General features: G+C 42.4%; 1 long non-coding RNA gene across 1 annotated transcript; it reads right to left on the bottom strand.

The window, feature by feature from the left end:
• Window positions 1–8,420: 8,420 nt before the first annotated feature.
• On the bottom strand, window positions 8,421–9,764 carry LOC142073156 (uncharacterized). The gene is made up of 2 exons (XR_012669837.1): window positions 8,736–9,764; window positions 8,421–8,646 (listed from the first exon to the last, which is right to left on the bottom strand). It is a non-coding gene; the product is annotated as an uncharacterized LOC142073156 (long non-coding RNA).
• Window positions 9,765–10,258: the final 494 nt, after the last annotated feature.

Raw genomic sequence — 10,258 nt, 5'->3', positions numbered from 1 at the left:
CCTTGAGGAATTCCACCATGATTTCAACAATTTCCTTCCCAACATCAACCTCAGCCTGGACCAATCCACACAACATATCCACTTCCTGGACACTACGGTGCTAATCAGCAATGGTCACATAAACACCACCCTATACCGGAAACCTACTGACCGCTATTCCTACCTACATGCCTCCAGCTTTCACCCAGCCACACCACACGATCCATCGTCTACAGCCAAGCTCTACGATACAACCACATTTGCTCCAACCCCTCAGACAGAGACAAACACCTGCAAGATCTCTATCAAGCATTCTTACAACTACAATACCCACCTGCAGAAGTGAAGAAACAAATTGACAGAGCCAGAAGAGTACCCAGGAGTCACCTACTACGGGACAGGCCCAACAAAGATAATAACACAACGCCACTAGCCATCACCTTCAGCCCCCAACTAAAACCTCTCCAATGCATCATCAAGGATCTACAACCTATCCTGAAGGACAACCCAACACTCTCACAGATCTTGGGAGACAGGCCAGTCCTTGCCTACAGACAGCCCCCCAACCTGAAGCAAATACTCACCAGCAACCACGCACCACACAACAGAACCACTAACCCAGGAACCTATCCTTGCAACAAAGCCCGTTGCCAACAGTGTCCACATATCTATTCAGGGAACACCATCATAGGGCCTAATCACATCAGCCACACTATCAGAGGCTCGTTCACCTGCACATCTATCAATGTGATATATGCCATCATGTGCCAGCAATGCCCCTCTGCCATGTACATTGGTCAAACTGGATAGTCTCTACGTAAAAGAATAAATGGACACAAATCAGACGTCAAGAATTATAACATTCATAAACCAGTCGGAGAACACTTCAATCTCTCTGGTCACTCGATTTCAGACCTAAAGGTCGCAATATTAGAACAAAAAGACTTCAAAAACAGACTCCAATGAGAGACTGCTGAATTGGAATTAATTTGCAAACTGGATACAATTAACTTAGGCTTGAATAGAGACTGGGAGTGAATGTGTCATTACACAAAGTAAAACTATTTCCCAGTGTTTATTTCCCCCACCCCCTCACTGCTCCTCGGACGTTTCTGTTAACTGCTGGAAATGGCCCACCCTGATTATCACTACAAAAGGTTTTCTCCCCCCTGCTCTCCTGCTGGTAATAGCTCATCTTAAGCGATCACTCTCCTTACAGTGTGTATGATAACACCCATTTTTTCATGTTCGGTGTGTATATAAATCTCCTCACTGTATTTTCCACTGAATGCATCCGATGAAGTGAGCTGTAGCTCACGAAAGCTTATGCTCAAATAAGTTGGTTAGTCTCTAAGGTGCCACTAGTCCTCCTTTTCTTTTTGCGAATACAGACTAACACGGCTGTTACTCTGAAACCTTTACAGACAAAGAAGAGCTGGAGAAACCTTCCGCTTTAACAGACACACAGCTTGGGATCTCATTCCCCTTGTCGCAGCACACACAGCTGTTCACAGACAACTGCTTGGAGGCTGGGGTAGCTCCCTCCATAGGCAAGCCATTACCCCTGACAGACACAGGCACATTTCCTTCACTGTCACAATTCTCCACACAGATAAGGTACAGGGACACTCATCTTCCACCATCCTTGCCTTTCCAAACTGCTGACTGGATAAAGCCATCAGCTCACAAGTCTGTCTAGGCTCATCCAAACTTTCTTTGTCCTCCTCTCCCATCAAAAATCTACCCTTTTCTTCCTCAGCTAGGGCTTTAACCTGACCATCCACTTTAATCTGCTCCTGTGAAACATTTTCTTGACCAATGAGTTTTTTCTGTGCTTGATCTAATTCCAGATTCACTTCTGAGACCTTAGACATTCAGAAACTGCATTCGTGGACAAACAGCTTTTTTCCACGGATAAACAGCTAATTCCCACCAGGTTAGAATCCCCCTCTCCCTGGCCATAGCAAAACTGGTTAAACACAGAAAACTGCTCAGAGTAATATATAGTATACCAATATTGTTATAAACTGGACTTCCAAGAGGATACAATTTTAGCTGTTCTTCCATTGCTTTTTTGACTTGGAGCTGAGGTCTGGCCATCTCCTGTTGCATCTGGTGAGTCTCCTGTTGCATCTGGCGAACCCTCTCGTCAGCAGCCGGCAGCTCAATACGCTCCCTACGAGCCCTTTCCTCTCTTATAGTAGCTTCTCTTTCCAATTCAGCATTCTTTTGCTTTTCCAGCAGTGGAATGTCTGCTAGTTTCTGTTCATGCTCGAGGTGCAGTTTACTTGCTGCCTTTTGCATTCTAATTGCTTCTGCAGCTTCTGTAGTATCAGGTAAGGGCTGTGCTCCTGCCTTCTGATCACTGGCCATTAACAGCTCTCTCAGTTCTTGATTTCAGAGTAACAGCCGTGTTAGTCTGTATTCGCAAAAAGAAAAAGAGTACTTGTGGCACCTTAGAGACAAACCAATTTATTTGAGCATGAGCTTTCGTGAGCTACAGCTCACTTCATCGGGTTTGTAGCTTTCTTTTTAAAGCTTATCCCCTTTTCTGAACACAAAACTTCCAGGGCTTTTTTGTCAAGGCCCTCATATGCTCTTTGCTCACCCATTGCAACTGCTCCTTAACCAACCAGACTCTCAATACCAAAATTCAAATTTGGATAGCATGGGGTTTTGATCCAAAGCTTAATTGCCTTGGTTCTGTGGATCCTAGCACAACTATGCTACTGTAACAATGCTGCCTTTGGTGGGACACTTCTGAGAGTATCAATTCAGGACAAATTGCTTAGAGCAGAGCAGGGCAGTTAGAGCCCAAGGCTGGGGTTTCTTTACACACCAAACCAGCCAAACAGCGAAGACTTCGGTTTTACCCCACTGGCTAACCATAAGTCACACAAGCAATTCCCTTAGACACTCCAGTTTCCCAATATCACCACCGGTGCCATTCGTTATGGGGACGAATGATTATGAAAACGAATGCCCCAGTAAAAGAAAAAATAGTTCTCCCAATCCCAACGGACCAAGCCCCAGACCCAGATCAATGTACAAATCAGATCTTATCCACAAATCACGCTGTTGCTAATCCTTCAGAATCTAAAATCTAAAGGTTTATTCATAAAAAGAAAGAAATATAGATGAGAGCTAGAATTGGTTAAATGGAATCAATGACATACAGTAATGGCAAAGTTCTTGGTTCACGCTTGTAGCAGTGATAGAATAAACTGCAGGTTTAAATCAAGTCTCTGGAGAACATCCCCAGCTGGGATGGGTCATTCAGTCCTTTGTTCAGAGCTTCAGTTTGCAGGAAGGTTCCTCCAGAAGTAAGAAGCAGGATTGAAGACAAGATGCAGCAGCCTTTTATAGTCTCTTGCCATGTGGTCTCTGTGTTCTTTGTCCCAAAGACAAGCTATCCAGCACATGGCATAGAAAAACCTTAGAGTTCTGTCCATAGGCAGGTCCCTGTACACCTTGCTGATTCACAAAGCATGTCTGCCTTCTCTCAGTGGGTCAGCTGTAGAGCTGATGGTCCTTAATGGGCCATCCAGCAGGCTAGGCAGTGCTGATACGAAATTGTCTGGGGTGTCCCCCAGAAGCATAGCACAAGTTCGCAATACAGACAGTATAGAGCCAATACTTATAACTTTAAATACAAAATGATACCTGCACACAGACAGCATAATCATAACCAGCAAATCATAACCTTGTCTTAGACACCTTATTTGACCCCCTTTATACAAGATTTGGTGCCACTACAGTACCTTGGTTGTAACAATGATCTATATGGTCCCCGTTCATATTAATAATGTCACACAAGTATTCACATTTCCTAAGCTATCATTAAAAGGTAAGGTATATTATTCATTTCAAATATATCTGGCTTCAATCTAAATTGATATCACATACTACAAAACTGCATTACAATAATGTTGTTTAGGTGGCAAAGAAAAGTGCTCAAAAGTTAGCAAATGCTAGATTAAAAATTGTCTGGGCAATGTTAATTTTGCTGTCTTGTGCATCCAGAGTGAATAAAAGTCCTTGGGGCCTGTATGTATGAATGAATGAACAGGTAATAAAAGGTTATAATGAATTTTCACAAGAGGGAAAAATTCAGGTTCCAGCAGCAATCTTCATTCTGGCATTTCGTCTCTTTCAAGTGCTTGACTTTGCAACCGAAATGACTATGATTCTAACGTGGTTTTCTTTGTGTAATTCCCAGGGGGGCGGTTCCAGAGGGAAAAGGCAAGCTATATTTTGTGCACCAATAACAGCTCCACCCGCTCCTCCCATACATCATCAGGGTTCGTACCCTGAACCTGCAGCATTGCAACAGAGACTGCTGCCTCTGGAGCGACAGGACTGTTTAAAAAACAACAAGGAGTCCGGTGCCACCTTAAAGACTAATGGATTTATTTGAGCATAAGCTTTCATGGGTAAAGCACCACTTCTTCAGATCAAGAAGTGGTGTTTTACCCACGAAAGCTTATGCCCAAATAAAGCTGTTAGTCTTTAAGGTGCCACCGGACTCCTTGTTGTTTTTGTGGATACAGACTAACACGGCCACGCCCTGATCCTTAGGACTCTTTAGGCATTCCCCATACAGCATGGGGTGCTACTGCTTTGGTGGGGTAGACCTCATTTTTTTGAATATTTATATATTCAAAATATGTATTTTGAATTCATAAATATATTCAATTCATAAATATATATTTATGTTATGAATATATATTTATGTTCAGTTATTATTCTCTTGGCATTCTGCCACAATGTTACTGAACAAGACAACTGAGGGAAGATGGTGATTTTCAGTGGCTTTCATCCAGGCCTGCATGAAATTTCATGGGAAAAGGGTGTATTTATTTTTAAAACCCATTAAATGTCTATCTGTACACTCAAACCTGAGCACTCCTCCTAAAGTGCTTCGTTCACTTAGGCAATTAAGAACAGGTGGACTTGTGGCACCTTCAAGACTAACAAATTTATTTGAAAAGGAGTACTTGTGGCACCTTAGAGACTAACCAATTTATTTGAGCATGAGCTTTCGTGAGCTACAGCTCACTTCATCAGATGTTTACCGTGGAAACTGCAGCAGACTTTATATACACACAGAGAATATGAAACAATACCTCCTCCCACCCCACTGTCCTGCTGGTAATAGCTTATCTAAAGTCATCAACAGGTGGGCCATTTCCAGCACAAATCCAGGTTTTCTCACCCTCCACCCCCCACACAAATTCACTCTCCTGCTGGTGCTAGCCCATCCAAAGTGACAACTCTTTACATAATCAAGTAGGGCTATTTCCTGCATAGATCAAGGTTTTCTCACATCCCCCCCACCCCCATACACACACAAACTCACTCTCCTGCTGGTAATAGCTCATCTAAACTGACCACTCTCCAAGTTTAAATCCAAGTTAAACCAGAACATCTGGGGGGGGGGGGTAGGAAAAAACAAGAAGAAACAGGCTACCTTGCATAATGACTTAGCCACTCCCAGTCTCTATTTAAGCCTAAATTAATAGTATCCAATTTGCAAATGAATTCCAATTCAGCAGTTTCTCGCTGGAGTCTGGATTTGAAGTTTTTTTGTTTTAAGATAGCGACCTTCATGTCTGTGATTGCGTGACCAGAGAGATTGAAGTGTTCTCCGACTGGTTTATGAATGTTATAATTCTTGACATCTGATTTGTGTCCATTTATTCTTTTACGTAGAGACTGTCCAGTTTGACCAATGTACATGGCAGAGGGGCATTGCTGGCACATGATGGCATATATCACATTGGTGGATGTGCAGGTGAACGAGCCTCTGATAGCGTGGCTGATGTTATTAGGCCCTGTGATGGTGTCCCCTGAATAGATATGTGGGCACAATTGGCAACGGGCTTTGTTGCAAGGATAAGTTCCTGGGTTAGTGGTTCTGTTGTGTGGTATGTGGTTGTTGGTGAGTATTTGCTTCAGGTTGCGGGGCTGTCTGTAGGCAAGGACTGGCCTGTCTCCCAAGACTTGTGAGAGTGTTGGGTCATCCTTTAGGATAGGTTGTAGATCCTTAATAATGCGTTGGAGGGGTTTTAGTTGGGGGCTGAAGGTGACCGCTAGTGGCGTTCTGTTATTTTCTTTGTTAGGCCTGTCCTGTAGTAGGTAACTTCTGGGAACTCTTCTGGCTCTATCAATCTGTTTCTTTACTTCTGCAGGTGGGTATTGTAGTTGTAAGAAAGCTTGACAGAGATCTTGTAGGTGTTTGTCTCTGTCTGAGGGGTTGGAGCAAATGCGGTTGTATCGTTGTGTCCATTGCAACTTCAGAAACTGTGCAATCAGGAGACACACAATCAGAGCCACTGCAACCTCAGTTATCCCCAACATCTCACCGTGCTGTGTTATCAATTTCCTTTCTGCTGAGGGTACTGTCTCTCTGAAAATTGTCCTGGAGCTGCATACACTGAGCTCAGTTTCTGTTAGATTCTAGCTCTTTGCTAAGCGCATTTGCCCTTTCTAGTCATCTCTCGCTCTCTCTATTGTTTCCTCTCTTTGATACACTCTACACTTGCCAAACTAACGTGTTTTTAGTAAACTTTGAAATAGGTGATCCATTTCAGTTAGCCAAACCACTCCCACCCTGTTCTGTGATCTCCCAGTGTGACCTCTCTCTCTTTTCAGTGAGAAACTCTCCTATTAGGATGGATACTGGGGCTACATGCTATTGGCTCTGAAATTGTGATCCATCGGCATCTGGACTCTCATATAATGGTGACAGGTTTCAGAGTAGCAGCCGTGTTAGTCTGTATTCACAAAAAGAAAAGGAGTACTAGTGGCACCTTAGAGACTAACCAATTAGTCTAATTGGTTAGTCTCTAAGGTGCCACTAGTACTCCACTTCTTTTTATATAATGGTGACGTTTCTCTTTGTTCCCAGCAGCTAAAATGCATTAAAAACAGCTAAGAATGTTATCTTTATCATATTATTTTTCTATGAAGTGATTGCTATAATTGCAAATGGGAGTGAAGGCATCCACAAGATACTGTATAAGGTTAATTAATACCTTGTTTAGCAAAGCAATCACACCAAAACGAGATAATATGACTGAATATATAAGGAAAATAGTTTGAAGAAAGAAAATAGTTTGAAGATAAAATATATGATATTAAGCTGAAACCACTATGAAGGGGGCCTCTGAATAGTAAGGGTATAAAATGATTCTCTTCACTGGAGCGTTTTGTTACTGGGCATGCCAGAACAGTGCAAATGGGCAAGACTGCAAGAAAGAATCTGCTCACTGTACAGAAAGCCTGGAGTTGGAGAAATGCACAGTTCAAATATTTAAAAAACAAGAATAACCAAAACACCTCTTTAGGGCCTTGCATTCTTGGGCAAAATCCTGGGCCCATTGAAGTGAATGGCAGAACTTCCATTGACTTCCCTGGATTTCTACCTTAGCATCCTTCCAGACCCATTCTTGGTGGAGAAGCAAGACTGGTATTGTCTTGGCTGAAGGCAAACCACTTGTAAACCTGATGGATCAATCTCTGAGCACTATAGGACCTAGAGTGCTTGCTAGCTTAGAAGGGCAGAAGCAAATGAATGCACCTGGGCCGTGAGCTGGTGTGAAGAAGGAACTACGTTGGTTTGAAAATTGTTTGGTAAGAGATGTGGTCATAGGATAAAATGTTAAGCGAAATTGTATGATGGGATATGAAGCAGGATGAAGACCAAAAAGAATAGCTCAGTGGTTTGAGCATTGGCCTGCTAAACCCAGGGTTGTGAGTTCAATCCTTGAGGGGGCCGTTTAGGGATTTGGGAAAAAAATTGGGGATTGGTCCTGCTTTGAGCAGGGGGTTGGATTAGATGATCTCCTGAGGTCCCTTCCAGCCCTGATATTCTATGATTCTATGGTGCTGAGTGCACATAGACACACAGGCTTGGACTCCTGGATGGATGTTCCACCCAGTCTGCCTGTTAGAGATTTGGAGGGTTTGAATTTGAAGGATTGTTGGCTGCTGTGGGGAGAGGGAGCAGGATCCTAGATGGGGTCAGAGAGCTAGACTGCGGTCATGAGGGGAAGCAGGGCTGGGGCCGTATAAGAACAGGCTGTCCCTATTGGAGTAACAAGTTGGAAGATTTCTGAACACTTGTTAGGTTTATGTTATGTTTAGTCTGACTGACGAAACACTAGGCGTTTATTTAAACAGACTGAATGAATGAATCTGACTGTGTAGAATTCAGCCCAACTAAGCTCTTGTAAACTGCCTGTTAATAAGCAAAGACTCCGTGACACACAGGAGTTACCTAATCAATTATAGGGTATTCCCCAACCTGACTTAATTATTACCCAAACACACGCGACGTGGGGAACTGCACTACTAGGAAAAAAGAATAATCACTTTCAATTGTTATTTTTCTTCTTTGCTTTTGCTGTTCTCTCTCTAAGAATGTCCAAATAGGCATATTTATAATGTACAGACTTTATTATCACACGTCCAGTGTGTGAATAGTACTGAGACCCTGAACCAAAACCCATTGATATCAATGGGAGTCTTTCCATTGCCTTCACTGGATTTTGGATCAGGCTCTATTGTTTCCAAAGCAGTTCCGAGACCATTCAGATATCCTGTTTTGCCAGAGGCTGAACAGCTCGTCACTTCTCTGGTATTTCTTCCAGACTGCGAGTGGCACTAGGTAATAGATATAAGATAAAATAGATAAAAGACTCATCCTTCTTCTAAAAAGCATTCATTATGTTCTACTGGCCGTTTGGACTCACCCACAATATATAGAGAGCAGAGAGTATCTCCTTCTATAAGGCATCCGTGGCAGGACTTTTCTTGCAGGAGGCACTGTGATATATTGACACTGATATCAGTGAAATGTTTCCAGGCTGTGAGAACTTTGATCTCCATAGCATGGCCAACTGTACACCCTAAAACAAAGTTTTGCATTAACCCAGACAATTGGTTTTAAGATGGAGTAGGAAAAACTGTACTCCTGTTTTCCTGAAGTGCCATTCTCTTGCGAAACAGTTTAAATAATTACAATAGTAAGAAATTCACTTCAGACTCTGTTTCAGGAGAAAATATAAGTCTGACCTGAGAAAAGGCAATGAGAAGGAAGATAAGAAAAGACAGGGAAGTAGTAAGAAAAGAAACGTAGAGTGCAAAAATAGTTATCTTCCTACATTGACACTGAGAGAAGCAAACACATACAATAATTTGCAATAAACTAAAACAAAAAGGAAAAAACAAATACAAAAAAAAAAGAAAAAATAACAAGTGTCTGTTTATTCACTTTAACTTTGAGCTGATGTAATATTTTAGAGGAAGTTCTCTGGTTCTCCTTTTGTCGCCTTTTCCCTCCTGTTGAGTGATGTTCTAACGCTCAGTGTCCATGTTGCATAAAATGGAGTAGGACTCGCATTCCATACCCAAAGTGTGTTACGTTAGGCAGCTAAATTCTGTTGTAAACTCTAATCCAATTCAGTCAGAGGCAAATGGGTTTAGTCAGAGTTATAGAAAACATCCGAAAGAAGCCTTTTAACAGATCTGCCGGTTGCTTTCAATTTTTCTGACTTATGGTTATCAACTCTCCAGTTAACCAACATCTATGGCAACATTTACACAGTGTGAATGGGACAGACATGAACATGGCAAAGGGGCATTGCGGCACATGATGGCATATATCACATTGGTAGATGTGCAGGTGAATGAGCCCCTGATGGTGTGGCTGATGTGATTATGTTCTTTGATGGTGTCACTTATTGATACACTGTGTGATCTAAAAAAAAATGAGGAGTGCTTGTGGCACCTTAGAGACTAACACAGATATGGGTTATTACTCACATCATCCATCCAGAGGGATGACTTCTCTGCTGCTCAGAGAAGTTAAGTGACTTAAGATCACACAGGTTTCAGAGGGGTAGCCGTGTTAATCTGTATCAGCAAAAACAATGAGGAGCCCTTGTGACACCTTAGAGACTAACACATTTATTTGGGCATAAGCTTTCGTGGGCTAAAACCCACTTCATCAGATGCATGGAGTGGAAAATACTGGAAGGAGGTATAAATACACAGCATATGAAAAGATGGGAGTTGCCTTACTCTTGTCAACCGTTGAGAATAGCCCACTTCCACCTTAATTGAATTGGCTCATTAGCACTGACCCCCAACTTGGCAACTCCCATCTTTTCATATGCTGTGTATTTTCCACTCTATGCATCTGATGAAGTGGGTTTTAGCTCATGAAAGCTTATGCCCAAATAAATGTGTTAGTCTCTAAGGTGTCACAAGGGCT

The sequence above is a fragment of the Caretta caretta genome, chromosome 9 (genome assembly GCF_965140235.1).
Source record: "Caretta caretta isolate rCarCar2 chromosome 9, rCarCar1.hap1, whole genome shotgun sequence".
Classification (NCBI taxonomy): Eukaryota; Metazoa; Chordata; order Testudines; family Cheloniidae; genus Caretta; species Caretta caretta.
Note: the sequence above shows the minus strand (reverse complement) of the source record. Positions and strands in the feature narration are given on the sequence as shown.